Here is a 26,021-nt window from a genome sequence, read left to right on the forward strand (position 1 = left end):
TTGAATTTCCTCATATTGTTTCTTTTTTTTTAGTTTCAAAATGAGAATATGATATAACAGTTTTAAAATTAATAAATAAGTTATCCGTTTTTAAACAGTTTGTAAGCTAACTTTCATTCCTATTGAGATGTTTAAAAAATCATTTTTTAAACCAAGGCTAAAGAATTCAAATTCTGTGGTGTATGGTTCCCTGTGGAAATATTTGAGTAACTCACAAATTAAAAGGAAAAATATATAGGTTTAACAAGCTAAGTATTCTTTCATTTTAAACACAATGAGTAATTATGTCCAATGGGCAAAATTATCAACTCTTTTTTCTTCCGCTGCATACGGAAATTATGTTTCACTAGTAACGGGTTTTTCCTAAAAAAATAGCTGTGTCTTTTCATTCAATGGCAGCTTCTTTTGCTTGCTCTGTTTTCTCTTTCAAGATGGCAGGAAAGACAAACTGGAAACAAAAACTTCCCCTGGTAAATACATTTTTCTCTTGCTTATTTCACTTCTCTGAAAATACTCTCAGATTTCTCCCAAATCTTCTGAACTTCCTTCAAGTCGTGGACACCATCGCCCCATTCTCATTTCCAGCAGATGAACTGGGCATCCAGGACAACCAAACTTGGTCACCTTCTTTACCTCCACTTAGGTATCCTATGTAGCCTTCCTGTCTATTAATTTACCTCTGCCTCTACAATTGGCTACTACCCATTTCCTTTACTTTCAAATACGTTTAAACTCAGGGGCCTGAGGTGGCAATATTCCAAGTGTGAAGAAATTCGAGAATACTTAGGACAACTTCTGTGATAATAACACTAGAAGATGAGCAAGATACAGAAGCATTTGAAAGTAAGAGCCTAGGGAAGGTAAGTCAGAGCCAAATTCATTAATCTATACGAAAGCACGGTTTATAGCTTCTTTTCTGTATGTTTGCTTCTTGACCACATGCCCTATAACTGTTACCATCGTGAGTCATCTCCTCTCTTCACAAATATTTTCACAATTTTTCTCTGGGCATGATCAATAGACACCAGGATCCTTGTCAACTTGTCCTGATGCCCCGCCACATATGGCCAATGGCACCCTGGGGGCTCCTTGTCATTTACCCCCGTGATCCACACTGCGCCCGAAACAGCCACGTTCCTTCTGCGGCAGGGATACCTTCGCATGGATTCCCTGTTCACCATACTCTTCTCCATTTGTTTTTTGTTTTGTTTTTCCTGAGTATCTTACTCTAGTCCAAAATTATTTCTCCATTTTCTAAGTAATATTTTATTGTAATCATTTTGTAAATTCCCAGTTGTGCTTGGAACAGTAATAATTCCTATAAATTCTTGTTAGGTAAGTGAAAGGCTTTTTGTCGCTGGAAAAAAGAAACACGCAGCAAAGTGTTAAAATCCTAGCCTTGGCCTTAACTTTGTGAAGCAAGTGTGAGGATTAAATAGGGAGTCCTGTTATTACATTTCAGATAAAATCATGGACCTGTCCGTCAATTACTATATATCAAGGAAAGCTGTCATGATGTTCATTCTGTTTGTGAAATTGACTCTCAAAGCTGTAACATTTACACAATTGTTTGAAAACCCCAGATCCTTGATATGAATGAATATCTTCATTTTTCACCTAGAAAAATATGATTTTGTGTCTGCCAAGTAATTATAGTTCTACTTTCTTCCTTGCATTAAAAACTAAAAGATTATTTGCAGAAACGTCTGTATTGAAAGGATTTCTAAAGGCTACGCATATCAATGGAACAGTCTGGAGGCTGTAGGAGGATTCATGAAGCTTTCTGAACACATAAGAGCAAATTATGAGACTGATATTGAGATTGAATTCAACTTCCACCAGCCTGTCTGGTAAACAGAACTGTTTCAGGAGTCTCCTCCCGGCCTCACCTGCAGTTAGTGGCCCATGAGCAGGCTGGTGGAAAGCACAGTCAAACACGAAGAAGGAGGATGTAATGAGCCATCCACGGCTACCCCATGGCACAAGCACGAGACCTCTTACAAGGCAAAATGGAAGCCCACGCCTTCTTTAACTTAATAAGCAAAGCAGCTTACCTTCTACAAAATCAGGTTGTGTTCTCTGTAACACGTGTAAAAATAGCAAGTTGGCTGAACAGATTTCATCTAATTTTTAAATAAATTCACTTTCCAACTTGCTTATACCTCTTACCACACTGTCCAGACCTCCAGCTAACAGTAATTATTTTACTCATGTTACATTTATGATGGACTTCTACAACAGTTCAACTTTTTGAAACTCAAAGCTACTAACTGTGCTAGGAGATAGGCAGAGATTTTATAACTTATTTTCTGTATGTGTAATGTGCTCTACAATAATAAAGGTGAAATTGTAATGCCATGTAGAAGAATTTAAAATAGGAAACCTAAAGGAGAAATAGTAGATTGAGTGTTAAGTTTCAACCTGCCTTCCCCCAATGTTGATGAACTAGTTCTGGTATCATCCAATGAATAGGACAGTTTGAGAGCATTAAGAATCATTATCCTCAAAACCAAAGACTTCAGTGTATATCTAAGAAACCTTAAACATGAAAAACAAAAGAATTTAAAGTACTGAGTCACTCTCACTAGATTATGATATTATAAGGTCTATTATCTTGACAATCCCATAACAAATTTCAGTTGTGTTCTCACCGGTTCTAGACTCTGCATAATTTCACATTTACAGCTAACACACAGTGCCACCCCCCAACCCCCCCCCCCCCGCTGGCTCACTCATTACCTGTCCCTGGTTCCCTTGCAACCCCAAGTCATACTTTCTTCTTACCCTCTGTGTGTTCATTGTGGTCTGTTTTCTAGGGCCAGTTTTGTTCCTACCACCACACTCCCTGACCTTCAGCCCATTCCCCAAGCTCCACCAGGACAACCTCAGCACCTCACATTCAACCTCAGCCAGACTAAACCTCTCTTGGACTCTGTCACTATTTTCTATGGCATCACTACCTCTTGGTCACTGAGCTTCAAAACTTGAAGGTCGTCTCTGGTTCCTCCTACCCTCTGTGCTCCATGAAAAGTCACTTGTCATTCAAAGTCAAAACTCATTAGGGATCACCAGCTCCTTCTGCTCTCCTACCCATGACTTTGTGCACCTTGCCACCCTTCACCTCTAACGTCGATGGCCACTAACTCCCTAACAGTCTTGCCACCTTCGACCACTCACCATCCCAATGCACCTTACACACTACAATAAATTAATTCATTAAAACAGATAAATTATCTTATGGCCACCTACCTTCTTTGCTTCAACAGATTCACTAACTTCTCATGGCCACTGGTCTCCTCAGTGACTTCTCCAGTCTACCTTTCTAGTCATTTCTCAGTATTCCTTCCGTGCACTCAATACTTGCCTATAATCTTTTTCCCATCTCTCATTTTTTTTACTTTGTTGAGGTACAGTTGACAAATCTATTGCCTCACATACTGACCATTATTATTATCATTATTACTAGTGACAGCATCCAAGTTCTACTACTAGCATGACTATCGTTGATAACACTGCATTGTGCAACACAAATTCAGTGTAACTGCTGCTTTCTCTCACATACATGTTTTTACATGACCATTTATTTGCTTATGATCCCTGCTCCTGAAATGCCAACCCTATTTCTTCCACATTCAAATTCTAGCAAAACTTTAGCACCCTCGACTTTATGAAGTCTTCCTTGACTGAGGAAGAAAGCTCACCTTCCTCAAAATCCCATGGCCTCTGTCATCATTCCCTTATTTTGGCAGTGTGTGTCCCTCGTGTTAGATTGTCTGCACGGGCATCCAATCTAATCAACTAGGTCATAAGCTATTTTTAAGGTGAATCTATAACTTACTATATTTGTTTCTCTCTGGTATTTATTAACATCCCTGTGCCTAGAACAATGTATATATACAAGTAGTTTAATGAATCAATGTTATAACTCGAAGAACATTAAGCATTATCCACATCACCCATAAATTTTCTTAGGAGGATGGAGATGTAAGCAAATTCTCATTTAATGCATCCCCACTACATATAAACAATGTAATTATTTCATTAACAAATAATAGATTCTGTTTATTAAAAATTCTGAGTTGAAAAATGCATTATATATAGATATATATTTTCATATCAGGAAATAGCTTGATGTCATATTTTGTGTTGATGGGAGCCAAGGCAAATGCAATTAAATCCTTATTCAATGCATATATTATAGTATGAAAAATGTAGTTAACAAAACATTTATTTCTACAAAGTATAAACACATCCTTATTTGCATTATCTTTTATCTCAATTATATGAGAGTGTTGCTTGTGAATAATTCTTTTTTTCTCCCTATAGATATTTGGAATGTTTATCTAGATTGCATTATCTTTTCCCCCAATCAATTCTCTATTCTTGAAACTACTTCTCTAATTGCCAAGTCCGATTACTCAGAGTATTCAAGAGTGTGAAAAATAGTTCTGAATGATTAATTTTAGATTTTTATTGTTTATATTATATGTATAATGCTAAAGTGTAAAAATACACCCTATGGGTCAAAATCACTTGAATTTTGCATCAATCTGTTGATCTGAATTTCTTTAGACAGCAAGATAGCAATATTTATTTTAAAATAGCATAAGAATTTATAAAATATTTGAGAATTTGTTTTGCTGGAATTCTGGTGGACCCCTGAGCTCTGCTTTCTCTGTGAGGTTGGAGAAAGGAACAAGAAAACCATTCCTAGGTCAGAGACAGCTCTCAGTCCAAAAGGGGAAGGTCCCTAACTAACCAGGCACAGCGTATGTGTTATAGGGCTGGACATGGACAAAGAGGCGTGGGGGTGGGGTGGGAAGGGCTAACTTTGGGAAGGAAGACCCCTTTACAGAAGGGATGAGCCTAAGAATGAAAGCTGATTATAAAGCTATGTATGAATTTAAATTAATGAAAGCTTATTACAAAGAGGAAAATGTGGACACATCCAGATCCCTAGGAGATGGGCTGCACGTGCCAACGTGCAGAGGCTATGGTGGTGTTTTGTTTATTGTTTTTTTTTTAAGATTTGTTTATTTGAGAGATTTGTTTATTTGAGAGAGAGAGAGAGAGAGAGAAGAGGCAGAGGGAAAGGATCTCAAGCAGATTCCCCCCGAGCACAGACTCCTACATGGGGTCAATCTCATGACCCCAAGATCATGACCTGAGCCGAAATCCAACCATCTGAGCCACACAGGCGCCCATATGGTGGTGTTCTGAGTACAGATGTGGTGCTGCGTGGTTCTCAGTGAGGAGCGGATCCACTGCTTCCCAGCCTGGTAATACCCGACCCCTCCCTTCCAGCACTGCTTCCAGGCCCCTGCACGTGGGTTTCAAATGATGCCAAGTGGCCCACCATAAGTGCACCCTGAACCAAACAAATATAGTTACTGAGGCACAAAAAGTACCCAAACTTATCACCCGTATGTTGTCTGTGCCATTTCAAGTAAGCTTACGTAATTCCTCTGCGTGTGGGACCCTTGTTCATTAGGTGGGCATATTGCGGCATATCTCCTGGAGTTAGGAGGTAAGTCCCAAACGAATACCATATAAAGCTCTGGGCACTTGTGGAGTCTGAAAAAAAAATCATCTTAAAGCCCTTCTCTTCTTACTCTATTTAAAGTTCTCATTTCCTCAGTAGCTTACTTCAATAAGGTATTTTCCAAAATTGCCTAATTTGCTTAATTTGCATAAAACTATTTTTAAAAACTGGTAGATTTGGTTCTCTACCATATTTCAGAAGAACAGCTTTTGTTATGGTGCGTGGACACCATTCTGGGTTACACATCAGGACCTTCGGTTCTCTCTTATCTCAGACATCCAAGGGCAATTTAAACTTTCTGGGCCAGTTTTCTAGCTTATGAGGAGAGAAGTAATGGAGGAGTCAAACTTCCAAACAGCACAGCCTTAAAGTAAATTTTTTTCGGCAGGGGGGATTTGTTTGCTATAGCACAGAAGAATACCAACAGTGCCTTTCCTTAGGGTCATATTTTGAGGTGAGAGGTGGCAGATAAAGTGAAAAGCAGGGAAGACTGAAATTTGGGAGAAGAGAAGGCACGCAGAGAATAAGGCCAAAGGTAGGGTGTTTCAGATGCTGCTTCTCCAGCAAGCACACTATAGGTTCCACTTAGTCCCAGGAGGTGCTTCCATGGTATCAGAACTTGCCTAGGTTCTGCTGCTTCTGAAATACAGGGTTGTAAAAAACAATCTCCAATTTGTGACTTTTATCAATTATAAGTTTGATTAATAAAGGACAAGGATGTTTTTTGGTATTTAACTAGCTCATCAGGGGCACCTGGGTGGCTCAACGGTTGAGGGTCTGCCCTCGGCTCAGGTCATGATCCCGGGGTCTTAGGATCGAGTCCCACGTTGGGCTCCCCACAGGGAGCCTACTTCTCCCTCTGCCTGTGCCTCTGTCTTTCTCTGTGTCTCTCATGAATAAATAAATAAAACCTTTTAAAAAATAACTAGCTCATCAAAAGGGTCAACAACTCACCAGGGATTGTCAGGCTGTCAAATCTGAGTCCAGTGTTTCCTGAATCTGTACCCTCACAATGCACTACAGTTCTATCTTGTAATGTGTCTGTTAGAGTTTGGCTGAGTTAGAAGAATCCCTGGAAGTTCTCTGAACTTCAAGCTCCTCATCCGAAAAATCTCCTAGGGTTTTTACAAAGAAGTGTGCAACACACAGCTGATTAGCAAGTCATAGCTCTGTTCAATGTATTTATAGTCTAACTCTCGCAAGTACAAAATGGTCCTAAATTGTTTTAAATTCTTGTCTTAAGAAAATCTTATCTTCCTATAAATAAGACCGCATCTTAATTATATCTATATCATGGGTACCACAGAAATTTGTAGAAGTTTTTACAACGTCCTTCCAATTGTTGAAAAATAAAGTCTATATTCCTGTAAAATACATTGAAAAAGTCAAAAGAATATAAGGAAACTCAGTCTTAAATTCCAAAGTTGTCATCCATTTTAGTGTAACAAAAATGACAGAAAAGGAAGTTAGAAACCAGAATCTATGTTAATGTTCTAATGATATTCTATCATAATCTTCTAAGTCATGTGACTATCCTTCCAAATTGTCTATCCATAGCCTTAATAATGATAGGGAAAGTATGGGCTCTTCACAGAAAGCAGAAAACAAAAACAGTACTAGAAATTTAAATATGCATAATTATTTAAATGTCTGTGTTACATGGCATAGATAAGTCTGTAGGTGGACAGAAAAATTATCTTTATTGTAATCAGCGTCTAGATCTAGTTGAAGACATAGATGCCCTAGTTAGTTTTTAAATGGTAAAATGAATATACATACACATAAAACCAACTATTAGCAAAATAGCACATGAGTAATGACCTGTCTCAGCTAAATAATGAGCACGAGTGCTTTCAAATATTTAAACTAACTCAGTATGTGTTATTTTTTTAAAATTTTGTTTTCAGAATGTCTTTTAAGAAATTAATTAAATGCCTTAAAGAGAGAAGGAAAACGTTCAGGCATCTAAACATATTTTGTCTTCTGGATATTTGTATTCAGGAGTGCCGCGTGTTCGATAATGCCACATTTATCTTACTAAATGTATTCACACATAACTCTCAGTCTGTAGAGCAGCCCCAGTGAGTTAACATGTCTCCAGAAAACTCCATAGTTCTGGTGGAACCTCCATTCTAAGACAGATGACAAGTGTGTCGTGGTGAACACTTCATATTTTCATTGCATTAAACACCTACACTCGGGCTCCTCAAGGGTGTGCTATTACTTTATATGCGTTACGACGGCTTGAGTCAGGTAGTCTTTGATCTTAATAATAAGAAAGCAAGATTGAATTCAAATCTCTGACTCTACATTCAAGATTACAGTCATCTCTATAAATTCTTTTCTAAACATGCAGAGAATTATCCTCCTTGGATACAAAGTAGAGTAATGGGCTCCTTATGAGCTAATATAACTGTGTCTATAATCATCTTGCATATTATAGATTTAATAAGATCTACCTATATGTCATACAATATTTAAAATAAATCCTAGTTACTTTTACCTACTCCTGTAATTGGTTTTGTTTTTACCAAAATGATTTTGTTCTATGGTGGCATCACATTCTCACTTAGAGACTACCTGAGAGAGAATGTTGGAGAGGAAAGGGACATTTTGATTAGAAATATACATGTTTACATCCAAGATATACAGCTTTAGTCTTTAGTCCCAGAAAGAGTAAGCTACTTGTGCTCCAAATCACACAGTTGTGGAAGAGAAATTGGAAAGGCAATCCAACACACACACACACACACACACACACACACACACACACAATGAATCACCAACATTCAGAGATATATTACCAAGTGCTATTATTTTACTTAATCTTTACAAATTCATTTTTATTTTAATGTCACTGTGTTTATGAATCAGGTTTTGGTAGAGTTAAAAAATAGTAAATTTGGTGTCATTTGATATAAGAAATATTCCTAAAAAGGACACAGCTGTGTACTAATTTGGTGCCCTAAGGGGAATGACAGTGTGTGATTTTCAGCCTGGCTTTTTTTTTTTTTCCTGTTCTAATCCCTGTTTGTTTCCATGGTATGTGGAACTCTAACTAAAAGGCTAACTAGAGTGAATATTTCTTTTTGTTGTTGTTGTTCTCTAATAAAAGTTTATTTGGAGATAATGAAATTTGATTTTCATACAATGTTCATGGCTCATGGAATAGTCATCTTTATTTATTTGTTTCAGATTATATTTTTAGAGCATAGTTTTAGGTTCACAGTTAAATTGAGGTGACAGTGCAGAGATTTTTCTGTTCACTCCTCCCCCCACACGGATACCTTCCCCATCAACATCCCCACCACATGATACATTTGTTATAACTGATGAACCTGCGTTGACACAGGATAATCACCCAAGGTCCACCATAGGGTGCACTCTTGGTGTTATACATTCTGTAGGTTTTCAAAAAAAATGTTAATAACATGTACCCATCATTGTAGTGTTACGCAGAGTAGTTTCACTGCCCTACAAACTCTCTGTGCTTCACCTATTCGACCTTTCCTACTCCTAACTCCTGACAACCACTGATTGTTTTACTGTGTTTATTAAGGTTTTGCCTTTTCCAGAATGTCATAGAGTTGGAATCACACAGTATGTAGCATTTTCAGACTGGCTTCTTCCACGTGGTGATATGAATTAAAGTTTCTTCCATGTCTTTTCATGACAAGATGGCTTATTTATTTTTAGTATTGTACTAATATAATATTCCATTATCTGGATGGACCACAATTTATTTATCCATTTACCTACTTCTAACTTTTGGTAATTATGAGTAAAGCTGCTGTAAACACCTATATTACAGGTGTTTGGGTAACCCTAACTTTTTTAATTAATAAAACTGGTTTTCATGTGTTTTTAGCTCATCTAGCATAGTTTCTGGATCATACAGTATGTTTAGATTTGTAAGAAACCACAAAAGTGGTGGCACCACTTTGCATCCCCATCAGCAGTGAATGGAGAGCACCTGTTGCTCCACATCCTCACCAGCATCTGGTGTGGTCAGGGCTGTGGATGTTGGTCACTCTGATTGGGGTATAGTGACATCTCATTGTTCTTCAGTATCTCCTTTAAACCCCGACTGACTATATCATACACATATAAATTGCAAACTGTACACAATGAGTCCTGTAACAGTAGAGTTTTCTAGTCTATCTGGGACTCCACCAGTCAGAAACCATTGAGGACTTGACCTTTCTTAGGTAAGATGGCATTTCTGTTTGCTGAGGGCCCTTAAAAGTACTTAGAAACTTTCAAAGCAGTAGGCCAGGTTAAAAGGGAATTAGCATTTTCAGTGAGAAGGGCAGTATTTCAAAAGCACTCTGGGGAGTAGGATCAGGATCAAGATTCTACCATGGATTTAATTTCAAGGTAATCATAGTAATATTCCAGGCACTGAGTTCACAAAAATGTACAAGCCGAGCTATATTATAACTGACAGCAGGACATGGAGAATTATCCTCTGTGATAAGAAATGCTGTATCATGCCATTGATTTTACTCTGAAAATACTGGTGGAAGCTTTTGCCTTTCTTGACAGTTCAGGCAGCAGAGGAATAAACCTGTCACCAGGGTGTCCACTGTACCTCCAAAGCCTCTTTGCTGACATTCTATCAATCTCATCTGGACAGCAATCAATGGAATTAAATGCTACTCTATTTACTCAGCTTCCTATGACGCGTTCAGATTTTAACATCTATATGTGGGAAAGCCCTTTTAGAGGAAATGAGTGGGAACAATGCATTGCAAGAATTGTAATAGTGATACGAAGCTGTTACCATTAAGTTGAGACAGGAATTAAATCAATAGTGCCCTAGGTCACCGGAACATCCTCGAGAAAGTGTCATTAACTTGATTTCCACGTCAGAATGTATTGGGCATGCTCCGCTCACCAGTCATTTCACATATGTTGTTTTCAACTTTGCAATTACTTTAATGCTGGTGATATCAGCCCCTCTGTATAGATGTTGGGGACACATCATAGGGCTTATAACTTACCCCAAATCAAGCAATTAGTAAGCTAGGTACATGGAGCTTCAAAAAGCCATCAAAATGCTGAATAAGGTTAAAACAACAACAACAACAACAAAACACAACTCATATTCTCATTTTAGAACTTGAAAGCAGTACGTTGGTATTTAATTTATATTTACAAACAGTGGTCATGTGCAATATTTCTGACACTTCCCCAACTATCATAAAAGTACAGTTTTTTCTTCCCAAATTCTCTATAGAATATAAATTGTCTTAAAACATAAGGTTATCACAGGGAAAGCAAATATAGAAAGGCATACTCCTTCAAACAGGGAAATTGTCTAAGGTGTAATTTTTGTGTAAATGGACACTCCAAATCCCTTTTGTATGAGTCAAAAGAAATAAAGTCCTCTCCAATGTAAGTAATATTTTAGATTATAAGTGGCTAAAGTTTCTGCACAGTTTAAATAAAGCAAATGTATTACTACAGACTGGTTGTTCTATAGAATTTGCTCTCTGGACCGAGTGTCAGGCATAAAACACTCAAACTAAACCTCTATGAACAGTAATGGTCCCTATGCACCACCGATGAATCACTATCTTGTGTTCTTTCTAAGGCAATATGTTATCCTATAGGCAATGCGATTTAATTCTCTCACTGCCTTCTCTATCAATATTTTATATACTTTGCCCAGACGTAGGCAGAATCAGTGTCTCTATGAGCTTCTGCAACAAAGGACACAGACACATTATCTACTTGTAAGTCCTTTTGGAGTCCCTAGTAGGTCTAGGCTACCTTCACCTGAAAGGCAACAGGACAGTGAAGAAGGCAAACAATTCTTGCCCTGAGGAGTGACTTATGTGTCTATATTTGGCCTCATCTAGGCTCATCTTGAAGATCAATATATACTTTCTATGCTTCTGGCATTCTGTTCTCCTTTATGAGAATGAGTGAGACTACCCCAAAAAACCTCCAACAAGATTGTTCCACTGGTTCCATAGGTTGATCCTGTGCTGAGTAATTTCATGTTTCAACCTGACTGGTCCACTGGTTGCCCAAGGAGCCAGCTGAACATTATTTCTGGGCATCTGTAAGGATGCTTCCAGTAGACAGAAGAAAGTCCCAGCAAACTAAGACAAGCAAATGCCCTCCCCGATGTGGGTGAGCATCATCCAATCTATTGAAAGCTTGAATAGAACAAAAGGCAGAGGGAGGGAGAGTTCTCTGTCTCCGCCTTACTACTTGAGATGGGGTGTTGGTCTTCTCCTGACTGGGGACTGGGACCACTGGGGCCCTGCGTGTCCAGCTTCCAGTCAGATGAGCCAATTCTTCCAACTCAATTTCTTTATATGCACACATCCTGTTGGTTCTGTTTCTCTGGGGAATCCCGATGAATACAGGTCCCTTATTCTCTGGTAGCTGCCATCTGATCCTATCCACACCTCGGCAGAGAGCCCACTAGACATTAGAGGAAGGCACGCAGCAGAGCAACTGAATGTAAGGGTTTGGAAACTAGACAGACCTAGCTTCCAAGCCAAGTGACCCCTCATCAACCATATCAACTTCAACTCAACTTTTCTAAAACTTGGTATCTCTACCTATAAAATGTATTTCATACAGTGTGTGGCAAACATCCCTAGGCGTCTACACAATAACATGGTATCTCTTGATTTCTAAATTACCAATCCCCAGTTTTCACTTAAGTGCCAATGTGCCAAAAATCACATTTCCTAGTATTTCTTTCAGCTGGGGGTAGGCAGATGACAAAAATCTTTGTCAAAAACGTATCAGTGGAGGTTGGTTGAGGTTCCTTGGAAAGTCCCATCCTATCCTGTCCTGTTGCTCCTTCTTCCCCTCAAGGAGGGACATGGCTGCGATGGAAGCCATCTTGTATAGGTCTGGTTGAAAGCCACACTATTAGGGGAGCAGAGAAAATGCTGGAAAGAGTCTGGATCCAATGTGAAATCAATTTATTAACCTGGAAATGTCTATCCCCACGTTTCTTATCACATGGAAAACAAAAATAAAGCCCTAGTTCTGTAAGCCACTATTTTCTGGTTTTCATGACTGAGAACCAAATACAGTTCCTAATTGATACAGAGAGATGTTGTGAAATTTTAATGGAAAAATTCAGGTGAAGTGTCTGACATAATACTTGTTTCCTCTTTTTAAAGGTACTCACGCACTTTAAGAAAGCCAATCTCAAAAATCTCTACATTTGATTTATAGAACATTCTTGAAATGAAAAAATCACAGAGATGGAAATGGATTTCAGGTTGCTGAGGGTTACAGCCAGTGTGGGGTGGTACAAGTGCAGTACAGGGTGGGGTGGTGATTCATGGAGGAAGTTTTGTGGTTGAACGTGGTGGTGGTGAAGTGCACATGGAGAGATCGCATGGAAGCACCCCCCCACACACACACACACACACAAGTGCATGTAAACTGGTGAAATCAGCAGATGATACCAGGGCCACTTGGCTCATTCTGATGTCTTACGAAGGGCAGATGAGTCATTGTCATTGTGTGATCTGAGTAATGGGTACGCAGGCTCTTTCTGTACCTTTTGGCGACTTCCTGTTGAATTTATAATTGCTTAAAAATAAAAGTTAGACAGTGTCCTATTTGATTACACTTGATATGTACACTTGGCTTAGGATGGGGTTTCTCAAAGTGAACACCATTGACATTCTCAGCAATCCTGTGCACGGCAGCGTCCAGCAAGTGCCAGCCCCTCGGCTTTGACTCCCTGGATTCTAGTACCACTTCTCCCCTGCTATGTGACAACCCAGAAATGTCTGTCTCCAGACCCTATGGCACATCCCCTAGGTGGCAAAATCACCATTGTTTGGGGCCTGCCGATTTGGAGCAGAGTTATGAATAATGGAAAACAATTCTTCCTTTTACAAAAGATATTGATATAAAATTCTTCCAAATGGCTAAGTCCTCCAGTAGAATTAAAATCGGATTTGTTGCATAAATGTTCAAATTAAGTGCTGTTTTCTGAACTATCTTTTGTGAGAAGTGATATAAATGCATTTTAAATAACCAGGTTTGGGGATCTCTGGGTAGCTCAGCGGTTTAGCACCTGTCTTTGGCCCAGGGTGTGGTCCTGGGATGTGGGATCGAGTCCCAGATCCCGGTGCATGGAGCCTGCTTCTCCCTCTGCCTGTGTCTCTGCCTCTCTCTCTATATATATATGTCTATCATGAATAAATAAAATCTTTAAAAATAAATAAATAAGTAAATAAATAAATAACCAACCAAGTTTTCACATATTATTGAGGTGCTTTGCTAAAGCTGAGTGATGCTTCTCCTCCCCTAATTTTCACAAGATGAAGGGGGAGAATGGCAAGAGATCATAAAATGTCTTAAGAGCAGTGGGCGCTTGGAGCTCGGGGGCCAGAGGAGGGCTACGTGTCTATTCCTATGACACTTTTTCTGGCCTCTGAAGCTTGTTGAACAAATATTCTCTCTTCCTTACAGTATCCATCCCATTCTTATAAAATTAATCAGAATGGTGGCTCAAAACTGTAAAATATACAATTTGAATTTCAAAATACGAATATGTATGAATTGATTGCTTACACTTCTAAGACAGAGTAGTTACCCTTGAGGAAAAAAAATGATCCATGTAGTTTGGAAATTTGAGGAACTGAAACAGTTGATGCAAAGTTATTTAGACTATCCCTTCCCACCAAACTGAAAGTTGATAGAAAACACCTGGATGGAACCATTTCTGTAAACAGCCATCTATGTAAATGTAAGGATCTGACTAACAAAAGTTTTAATACTATTTATGTATTACAAATGTGCATTTCATTTGCATTTTTCTATAAAAATACGATAAATAACATAAGCCTTACATAATTTTGTGTCAGGGAAAAGTATGACAATTAATGTACAGTCATACTGACGTGTCTCCACATCCCCCAAATATTATATTCCCGATTTTTTTTTGTTTTTTAAAGTATTTATTTATTCATTCATTTATTTATTTCAGAGAGAGAGAGAGAGAGAGAGAGAGAGAATGAGAGCATGAGTTGGAGGAAGGATAGAGTGGGAGAGAGAGAAGCAGGTTTCCCGCTAAGCATGGAGCCTGGCATGGGGCTGGATCCCAGGACCCTGAGACCATGACCTGAACTGAAGTTAGATGATTCACTGACAGACACCCAGGTGCCCCCCCCAATAAAACTTTTGAACAATGCTAACTTTAATTAAAGCTATAAACTAGATAATTTCAATATAACATACTATCTTCTTTAAAAACTAGACTTCTCAATTTCTTTTTTTTTAAGATTTTATTTATTTATTCATGAGAGAGAGAGAGAGAGAGAGAGAGAGAGAGAGAGAGAGACGCAGAGACACAGGCAAAGGGAGAAGCAGGCTCCATGCAGGGAGCCCGACGCAGGACTCGATCCCGGCTCTCCAGGATGAGGCCCTGGGCTGAAGGCGGCGCTAAACCGCTGGGCCACCCGGGCTGCCCTAGACTTCTCAATTTCATTAAAATATTAAATAATGTAAGGTGACACATATCGTATTGGTTCAGATTTTCTCATCTAAATCAGACTACTGAAATCAAGAGTTGTGTTACTAAAATGTAAAATGCCACTAGCTCATATTTTCATGCAAGTTGTTTTTTTTTTTTTTTCATAGTTTCTGGCACTAATTATAAGAATGCAAAATAAGCAGTTTACAAGCTTCATGTGACTTCACTTGAAGGACCATCCAACTAATTGTACCAAATTAATTCAAGAAAGAATAGTTTGCTCTTAAAGTGCGATAGCATTTTCATATCAAAGGAAGAGAAAACAGTAAATGCAGAATCCAGCAGGGATTCTCATAAGATACAACAGCAGCGTGGAGTTAGAGGAAAAGGGTCAGGGGACCCAGACTTAATGTTTTACAAACGAGGACTTTCAGGCTCAGATAACGTAACTGTACCTTCCAAGACCTTGTGCTATAATAGCACAGCCAGGGCAGGGACACATCTTCCTGACTCTTTGTTCGCAAGTTGTCAAAAGCACGGTGCTTGAGCTGGGGAACAGGTATCGACTCCTCAGAGGAGTTCACGAACCCATTTGTACTTACAAATACATCTTGGAGAACATTGTGGTTGATGCCTCATCCACACAAAACCGGAATCCATCCTGCACAGGGCATCTGTGTGATTTCTTTACCTTCCAAGCAGCCCTCGCCTTGAATTTCCCGTCCCCATCATCAGTCGCTGTCTGTGTCCATGGACAGTAGATTGGTTGTAGGAAATGGGACAGCAGGGCACACCGCTTGTGAACCATCAGTGCCGCCCTCGGCACACAAATGGTGTTTATCAGCGCATGCGTGGTACATTTGCACGCCTAATAATGATGTGCTCTATCGCTTTCTTTGTTGTTGCTCTTTTTGATAGGACATTTTTTCAATAAGAATAAGAAGAATGGGGTGCAGGTATGCATTTTGAATGTTCCATTCCAAAACCAGCATTTTGCATAGCCTATCTCACTAAATGTCAATTTTGTTGGTCTGAATTTGAAGAAACAACTCTTGGTTCCATTGGTATTTCTCTCCTGTTTATTCCTATTGGCTCTAATCTGTGTTAATCACTTCCTGCTCTTAGCTTTGGATTTAGTTGGTTCTTTTTTTCCAGTTCCTTATCATGTAAAGCTGGGTTGTTGGTTTGAGTTTCTCTTAAAGCAATTGTCCAAGGCTATCAATCTCCCTCTCAGCTCCACTTTTGCTGTTTCCCATGAGCTTTGGTTTCACAGGCTCTCATTCTCAGTTGTCTCAAGTTGGTTTCCAGTTTATTTTTGGATTTCTTTTGGACTCAGTGGTTCTTTGAAGGGTATTGTTAAATTTCCACATATTTGTGAATTTTCACATTTTTATTTTGCTATCAATTTCTAGATAATTTTCATCATATTTGGAAAAGATCCTTTGCATGATTTCAAATATTTAAAATTCTTTAAGAATTTTGTTTTGTGGCCTGACACATGGTTTATCCTGCAGAAGCTTCCATGTGCACATCAGAAAAAAATGTAGTTAAAAAAAAAAAGAAAAGAAAAAAGTGTAGTTTGCTGTTGTTGGGTGAAGTGTAAAACAGATGTTTGCAAGATAAATTTTGGAAAGAAAACAGAGCTGTAGAGGAGGAGCACCCCCCCAAAGATGGGACTGTGTGGGGAGGTAGGGTAAGCAGGGGAGCTCAAGTCATCCCAACTTGTCCAAAGGCAGACTTATATAATTAAATATTCCCGGAGGAAGTCTAATTCTTATTTTGAATTTAGTATTTACTATATGCCAGCAATATATAAGGATGATAGATAAGTGGATAGTTGATAGACCGATAATAGATGATAGAAATAGATGATTAGATAGATGATAGAGATGGATGATTGATAGATTGATAGTCAATTGAATTTCATTTCTCTAGCCTTAGAAGGAAAGATTTTACAGATGATACAACAGGTTTGAGGAGCTACTCCCTTACCTACTTTTTTGTTTGTTTGTTTTTACTTACATTACCTTTACATAAAATAATGATTTCATAGTAAATCTTAACACCTTTCTATTTTGCTTCCTTTTTTTAACGTGTGATTTCTTCCAATTCACCTAACTTGAAGGAACCCCAAATAACTGTTTTGATTCTTCTCATTTCTGATGGCCTATTATGGAAATAGTGTTCATTTACCACGAACACTATTTCTTTGCTGATCATATTCAGGCTTTAGCAGAGGCACAGCATTACCAGTGAAGAACTCTCACTCAGTATCAAGTTTGGGTTTGATTTCCCCACAAGTGTTTTTTGCTCTGTAGATGTGGTCTTTGATCATGTTGTAGGAAGAATTCTATGATGGCCACAAGGGTGCATGCTCCCCATGTACGCACCCTAGGTCATCCCTTCATCTGAGTGTGGTCAGGGTCTGTGGGTGTCACAGGGCCATCTCTCCCTTGATTAGGTGACTTTATCTCGGATAGTTGCTCCCTTCATTACCCTCTGATAGACGTGACTCCACCATAGGCACGTGGAGAGGCATTTGCCTGCCAGTCTTGAAGAACTTGCTGCCATGGTGCACCTGGCTAGGCCTGAAGGTGTCCTCATAGCTGAGAGGACTCCCACACAGCAGCCATCATGAATGTGACCGAGGGTTTCAGTTCTACAACGTCATGGACCTGAATTTTGAAACAACCTGAATGAGTCCCCAAGATCCTGGCCTCTAAGATCCAGATGGGACTGTAGCTCAGCCAACAGCTCCCTTTCAGACTTCTGAGAACCCAGCCTCACCACACAAGCCTTCTGACCTAGAGAAAGTGTGAGATGATGAGGGTGGTGCCGGAAGCTGCCAAGTGTGTGGTGATGTGTTGCACAGCAGTAGACGATGAATACTGGCCCCATGTTAATCTGAGTGGGAAGCGCCTCTTCTCACAGTGTTTTTACAGAACAAACTCCTTCAACAAGCACAGTGTAACTTTTCTAATGATTTTAAGGACATTTAGGAAGACAGCCGTACCCTCCCCACCAACTCCTTACCTATCCCACTCTACCCCAAGCCCCCTTTACAGAGCCAATAAAATATTCTTTATTATTTGAAGGAAGACTAATTTCTCTTTGCGAAAATTTTGCAGAAATCCTATACATAAGAGTTTCCGTCTCAAACACAAAGGGCTTGCAAAAGTATTCCAAACAAAACAGTAATCATTCCAAGAAGTATTCTACGGGACCGATTTTTCCAATGTAAAATTCATAAACTTAATAGTAATGAAAATACCAATGTGAGTACCTAGCATGTGCAATGTGCTATGCTCGGTTATTTCCATTTTACATAATTTGCAATTTTTACAACTGCTCTGCAAGGCGGGCCCATTGTTTACATCCTTCTTGGAATTAAAGAGAGGTGGGGGGAACCCTGATGATCAGAAGCAGAGAGTAACTGCCATTAGGATTTGAACCCAGACCTGCTTGGCTATAGAGCCCAAGATCCTAATTATAATGCACATCCCCACATGGGAACAATTACGAGTATTCAGCTACAGAATAAACATCCACTGGTAGAAGGATATTTTTGTTTTACTATCATCATCCCTCTCTGTGACCAGTAATAATCTTGATCTGGCTAACAAGAATGAGAATTTTTGGCAGTGTACTGTGTGCAAAAGTCAGGCTGTAAGCGAGGGCAGTGGCTTTAGGTAAGTCAGTATAGATCTGAATCCCAGTGTGTTTCTTACAGTGTGTTTGAGATCCTAGAAAAGCTACTGAGTCTCTCCACTTCTTACTTTTCCTACATGTAAAAGGGAATTATTAGAGTTCATAACTGTTATGATTCCTACAAGGATATATATATATATACATATATATATCCCATATATATTCAAATAATAAAGAATATTTTATTGGCTCTGCAAAGAGGGCTCGGAGTAGAGGGATAGGTAAGGAGTTGGTGGGGAGGGTACAGGATTAACACACACACACACACACACACATACACACACATATATATATATATATATATATGAGGTCTAGTGTCTAGGAAGCATTCAGTGAACGTTGCATATGATTGTGGTTGTTACAGTGGCACCAGCCTCTGGCTGGGAGAACCTGAGAGTGCCAGCACATGTTCACGGAGAATGGCAGCTTTGCTTCTCACATTTGGAAGCATCAACATAAATTCTACATGAGTTGAGTTCATCAGTTTGTGTATATGATGCGTATCTGTATTTTATCCAATTTCTTTATAAAATCCTTGGAAAGGGCAGCGTCTGGCCTTAAGGTAAACACATAAGGCAGGTTTGGGAGCTCCATCACTCAGGAGTCTGCCAAGTGTAAGGGAAAGAAGGCAATGCACACAGAGACCAGACAAGGCCCGCTGTGTGCGGGGCTCTGAGCCATGTCTCCGCTTTGACGAATGGGGGTTACCTGATTTCCCCTACGGGATAGTGACCAACATGAGGAATAGGCTCGGCTCATAGTAGAAACTCAATAAATGGTGTTTATAATCTTCATCTTCACAACACCACACCGAGTATGGCTGAGAGCAGAAATGTGGAAGCGTGAACTGTCACTACCATCTAGTGGCAGTGGTCAGAAATGTAGTCACTGAGGAGTGCAAGAAAGAAAAAAAAAATCGTTTACCCTTAGAGCATGTTCTGTTCTCCTGTTATGTGGGAGACAAGCCCTGCTGCCTCAAGGTGCCCGCATATCTCACGGGTCAATTGCCCTCTTCAGCAGCTAGAATGCTCCCGGCCAGGTACCAACCACGGGGGAGTCGGAAACAAGCATCCGAACGTTCGTTGTCTGTCTTCTGTAGCTCACATGAGAAATCCAGGTTGAGAAAATGAAATCTGACTTGGCAGGAGTCAGGATTTATTGAGAGCCTTCCCATGCAGCGTCATGGAGCAATGAGTCAAATTCTCTTTCTTACATGGCTTATGTTCCTATCACACCTGTGATATTTTATCGCCCAGTGTGCCTGTTTTACACAACACAAGGTATCAGGCAGTAAAACCACATACTGCACCTGCCTCATTCCAGAAGCTGACCGTGCATAATATATCAGCTAAGTGCAATGTAAAAAAAAAAAAAATTGAAATGATTTCCTCGGGAATTTAAGACAATGGTTCGTAAATGCTTGGACAAAGTCCTCTGTATCAATCTTTAAAAAAACAAAAACAAAAACTGCTATTTACATGTTTGCTTTAGACGGCTGAGCTGCTTCAGCGATGTAACGATGCGCACTGCATGTGCCTACAAGACATTTATGGAGCATCCTCTTCTTCATGCACATTCCAGGTTGAATTCACAACACTTCCTGTTTGCACATCATGTATCACCTCACACATTATCAAGAATCAAAATATTTTTTGACTAAGCAGGGGTAGCTGGAAACAGCAGGGCAGGAAATCAGGGACACGTAACCAGTCAAAGATGTCTCGTCCATTAGCATTTGGCACAAACTTGGTTAGATATCCGGGATTCAATAAACGCTTCTTAATTAATTCAACATCCTCCTCTCCCATATTTTATCATTGGTGTTCCTTTTATTTTTCCTGAATGTAGAATAATGAGTATTTCTTCCATTAAAGCTGTTTATTTACTAAGGGTAATGATGTAGTCTGACATTTATCATATCCTCGTTAGAGAAAAGTTCATGAGACACTGTGCTAAGCACTTTTTATGCTTATGATGCAAAACTGGTGGCCATATGGCTTAATCCTACCTGCATAGTTTAAAAAGCAGAGTGTTTCAAGTTTCTGAGCCAACACTTGGAAATGAGGATCACACATGAAATTCTAGATTAACAACCTCCCTTGAAATAGGAGATGGGGCACCTGGGGGGCTCAGTGGTTGTCTGCCTTTGGCTCAGGTTGTGACCTGGGATCGAGTCCCGCATCGGGCTCCCTGCATGGAGCCTGCTTCTCCCTCTGCCTGTGTCTCTCCCTCCCTCTCTTTCTGTCTCTCATGAATGAATAAATAAAAATCTTTGTATAAAAGGAACTATTAGGAGGTGGGCTGAGCGGAGCCTACGTAGCATCCCACATGGCATCCACACCTGGAATAGATGTACCAGCCCATCCATAGGCAGCCAGCCCGCCCTCATCCCCTCCAGCACCACAGCGAAGCCCGCGAGGATCTGTCGCAGCCACACGCAGCGCATCAGTGGCTCTCCTGCTCCCCCAGAGCCGCCACGCCTCCCCACTGGCACTGGGGACCTGGTGGCCTCTCACCTAGAATGCTACGATGTCTATTCCTGCCCGGGGCCACAGAGGGTTCTGCACACGGCTGTCACGGAAATCTTCCTAAGGTTCCAAATTAGCCAAAGCACCCTCCTTCCAGAAACGCTGCAGTAGCCTTCCTGCGATGAGGATAAATTCCAAAGACTTCGCACAGCCTTCGAGGCAGCTGTCCCCCCGCCATCAGGGAGCAGCTTCTCACACAATCCTACCCGACCTGTCTGTCACCCTACCCCTGCAGTAACGCTGTGTCTGTCCTTCCCACCTCCTCTGGGTTAGAGCTTTGGCACTTGCTGATGTCTCCCTGCAGCTTCCCCACCAGGCCACCGCCTGCTCATCACTAACCCTTCACCCTTTCTCTCCGAAGACCCCCATGCCTAACACAGGTGACACAGCCCTGCTCCTTCCCTATAGGCTATGCTCCATCCCTGGGTTTAGCTTCTTGACAAGATGCGTGTTATTTGTTTGCAGGCTGACATCTTTTTTTCCCACCAGATTAGAAGTTTCAATGACTGGATATTTGTGTGTCCGAATCTCTATTTCCGGTGCTTAAAGCAGCGCAGAACTCATAGCAAGAGGACCATACATAAGTCACATATGAACGGCTCCTGGAAAGAGTCTCTCCTTCCACCTGCCAGTGAGAGTCTGGCTCTGAGGCCACGCAACTTGCTCACGAACTGAATTCAAGCAGCCCTACCGAACCCCAAATCTTCAAAGTTGCTTTCACTGTACCTCATCGTTGGGTCATCTTGTCACAGACTCATGAGCCAAATAAAGCGTGGGATTGTGACATGAAATTAAAGATAGACAACACTCTGAAAGTAAGAGGGTCTGGCCCTTCTTTATTACAAAGGAAAAAGGAGATAAAATACCCATAGAAAATGATGGAAAACTCAAGTTGTGTCAAGCTACCTTGAGAACCCAGTGGACAATTTCACCAACCTGTTAGAAAGTGATTTCCTTTAAATCAGCCTCAAAACACCTCATGCCCAGATGGTAACTCTCCTGTTCTATGTACCTTGTTCCTAGACCCAGCAACCACCTTCTCAATCATTCTGACATGTGCATCGGAAACACCATAGCGCCATGCTGTAGTGATCCTTGCTTCGTACAGCACGGTGTTCTCTTCTTCTTTTTTTTTTAATAATAAATTTATTTTTTATTGGTGTTCAATTTGCCAATATACAGAATACGGTGTTCTCTTCTAAATGGACTTTTCCCTGGTTTGAGTTGCCTGTAAACTTGTTTGCTGCAGACAGAGGTTTCACACTTGGAAATTAACCGAATGGCAGGCAGCACGATGACAGCTTAGTTTTGAAAAAAATGCCTTCCCCCAGTGTTTCAGGCTTATTAAGCTCTGAATTTTAACCAATATCTCCTGATTTCACTTACGAACAAAGCAATGCTCTCATTTGGCAACACAGCAGAGGGAGTTAATTAAATTAGGTACTAACAGTTTTTGTTATAAGTACCTGGAGCTTTTGCATCACGTTGGTGCTATACGCTGAATCTCTTTAAAAACAAAAACTTTATTTTTAGACACAGCTTTAACACCACTTTGTAAAGTTGAAATTTGTTCCTAATCATCTACTTCTGCATTTGTGCACACATATTATTTATTTTACTTTGCCCCACATCCTTTTAAGAAAATCAACTAGACTTTTTTTTTTATTTCCTATGGAAATCCCTTTAGAGTTACATCATTATGAAGCATTCTAATCCTAAGGGTTCTGACTGACCTTAACATCCATACTTAGTTCTTATTAATCGACTGGTATTTGTCAGGTACTGGTCTAAGCTCTTTAGTATTAGTTTTCTTTTTTTTTTTCAGCTTATTGAGATATAATTGGCACACAAAATCTGCACATAATTAATACATAAAATTTAATGAGTTTGGTCATATGCATGCACTCATGTTGTTATCACCGCAATCAAAGTAATAAACATTTTCATCGCCTCCAAAAGTATCCTTATTCTCAACCCCCCCCCCCTTCTTTGCAGGAAAAATACTTAACTTGAGATCTACTCTTTCAATAAATTTTTAAGTGCCCAATATCTTGTTGTTAACTATGGGAACTATGCTGTATAGCAGATATCAGAAACATACTCATCTTGTATAATGATAATTTTATACCCATTGAACAAGAACTATCCATGTCATCCTCCCCCAATCCATAATAATCACCATATTGTCTATTTCTATACTTTTGATTATATTAAATGCCTCATGTAAGAGGAATCATGCATTATTCACAATAGCTAATATATGGAAACAACCCATTCATATGCATGGGCATATGAATGAGTAAAGACGACACAGTCTATCCATACAACAAAATATTATTTAGCCTTAAGGGAAGGAAATCCTGCCATTTGCAACAACATGGATGGACCTGGAAGACATTATGTTTAAGTAAAATAAATCAGTCACCTCAGTTCTCAGCTTTATTTTTACCCTCACAACTCTGAAGGTAAGTATTCCATTATGGTTCATTCCACAAGTACTTTTGAGCATCTGCTATGAACTAGACAAAGTTCGTGGATTGGTTGTACGATAGTGAGTGAAACAGACACAGCCCTGCCCTTACTTGCCTTGTAGGGCAGAGTCAGAACCAACAAACAAATCAATGACTGTTTGCACGTTCCTTGGTGGCCGGACCAGGGATAAACACCAATCCAGTGTAATGGATATAGGAGAAAGGAGGTGTTTGCTCCCAGACAAGGCTTCACACAGACCGACAGCACATGGCCAGTAAGCGCATCCGAAGATCATTTCAGACAGAGAAGGCAAAAGCACTGAGGTAGAGTGTGCTTTGTATGTTTGAGAAACTGCAAGGACACTGATGAGCTGGGGCAGTGTGGTGCTGGAGCATCAGGGCATGAGATCAAGGAATGATGGGGGAAGTTTATGCAGAGCCTTGAAGAACATCATTAGAACTTTTGATTTTTTTACCGAGACAGATGACAAGTCGCTAGAGGGTTTCGAGCAGAAGAGTGATGTACAGTAACTTTTAAAAGAATTACTCCAGTTTCTGTGTGGAGCATAAACTGAACAGGGGCAAAAACAGAAGTAAGAAAATAAGTTATGAGAGAACTGCAATACTTTGTGCAAGCATGAGGGTCGCTGAGACCTCTGTTGTGATTAACAAAAGAAGTGGTGGAAAGGTGGACACTGGCTATGATGGGTAGAGTATCTCTATGCATTTGCTGACAGATGCGGGGTATGAGAGAGAAAGTAGAGTTAAAAATAGCTATTAAGTGTTTTAGCCTAAATAGCTGAAAGAGAGAAATTGCCATTTTCCAAGAAGAAAATAGCAGAAACAGGTTTTGGAGAGAAAATCTAGGCCTGTTTTGGACACATTACGTTTGAAATGCCTATTGAACATACAAGTAGAGATGTCAAATAGACAATCAGATGTATGCACGTGGAGTTCAGAGGAGTCATCTGACTCGAGAAATTTTTGCAAGAGGTCCACCTATAGATTATCGTATTTCAACCTATAAGATAGAATGAATTTCGATGGGAAAAGAGCAGACCCTGAGTTGTGCAACATTCAAGGGTGAAGGACGCCAAGTGGCATCAGTGAAGGCACTGAGGAGGCAAGAGAGTCAGGAGGAGAACCAACAAGGGGTGTCTAAGTCGGCAGTGAAGGCGGTGTTCAGAGAGGAAGGCATGATCAGCTGTGTCAAGGGCTAAGGACAGGTCAAGGTGTATGACTGGGTATGGGCCAGCAAATCTGACTCCCTGGCCAGAGACTGTGGACCTCCCTAGAGCCAGTTTGGTGCAGTGTGGGGGAAGAGCAGAACCTTGACTGAGATGGGAGCAAGGAGGACCAGGGAAGGCTTGGACATAGGTAATAAAGCCAACTTTTAATATAGTTTTTTCCCCCCTAAAGAGAAAGAAACAATTGTAAGAAGGGGATTCCAGAAATGTATTAGTCCAAGATGTCCTACACCTCTAGTTAGTAAAATATAAATATGGATATCTTTGTGAATAAGTATCACTTTATATAGAATCTAAAAGTTTTTAAAATACCTTACTTCTCTTCACTGTCATATGTCACCTTGATCCTTCTGTTTTTTTTTTCTCCCTCAGAGAAATTTATCAGGGTAGTATAAAGTTTACTTCAATAAATAAGTAAATAATAAATCAATAAAATTAATTTCAAAATATACTATTTTGTGAAAATGATCTATGTTTAGACCTTAACATATAACAAACCCTACTAAATTATCTCTGACTTGTTATTTGTAATCTGCTATAGTGAATGGCCCCATTCTTAGCACTAAGTAGGAGATAAAATAATGTATGTGTGTGTATGTGTACATAAATGTTAATTTTTATGTGTGCTTTTTTATATTTTTTATGATTTATTTATTTGAGCAAGAGGAAAAGAGAGCAAGGGCTGGTAATGAGGGACAAAGAGAGTCTAAAGCAGACTCTGTGCTGAGTGCAGAGCCCAGTGCACGGCTCCTCCACCTCATGATCCAGTGATTGTGACCTGGGCTGAAACCAAAAGTCAGACCTTAACCCACTGCTATATCCAGGTCCCCCGTGAGATTTTTTTTTTTTAATTTTAATGAGTAAGCTGGTCATAAGGATTCTCAAGTGCCTTTTGTTCTTAGTATTCTGTGATTCTTAAGTAAAATTATAGTTTTTTTTCTGATATTTAATAGTCTTTTTACAAAGAAAAATCTATAAAACATAAATAGCCACTTTTCTCAGAAAAAATATATTCTCATGAATTTATTAGTCAAAATGGATTAGTCTCACATTTAACAA

General features: G+C 39.7%; 1 protein-coding gene across 1 annotated transcript in view; it reads right to left on the minus strand.

Annotated features, from left to right (window-relative positions):
- CSMD1 (CUB and Sushi multiple domains 1) overlaps nucleotides 1–26,021 on the minus strand; it is a 1,869,885-nt gene that overhangs the window by 465,001 nt on the left and 1,378,863 nt on the right.

Source organism: Nyctereutes procyonoides, unplaced genomic scaffold (genome assembly GCF_905146905.1).
Source record: "Nyctereutes procyonoides isolate TBG_1078 unplaced genomic scaffold, NYPRO_anot_genome, whole genome shotgun sequence".
Lineage (NCBI taxonomy): Eukaryota > Metazoa > Chordata > Mammalia > Carnivora > Canidae > Nyctereutes > Nyctereutes procyonoides.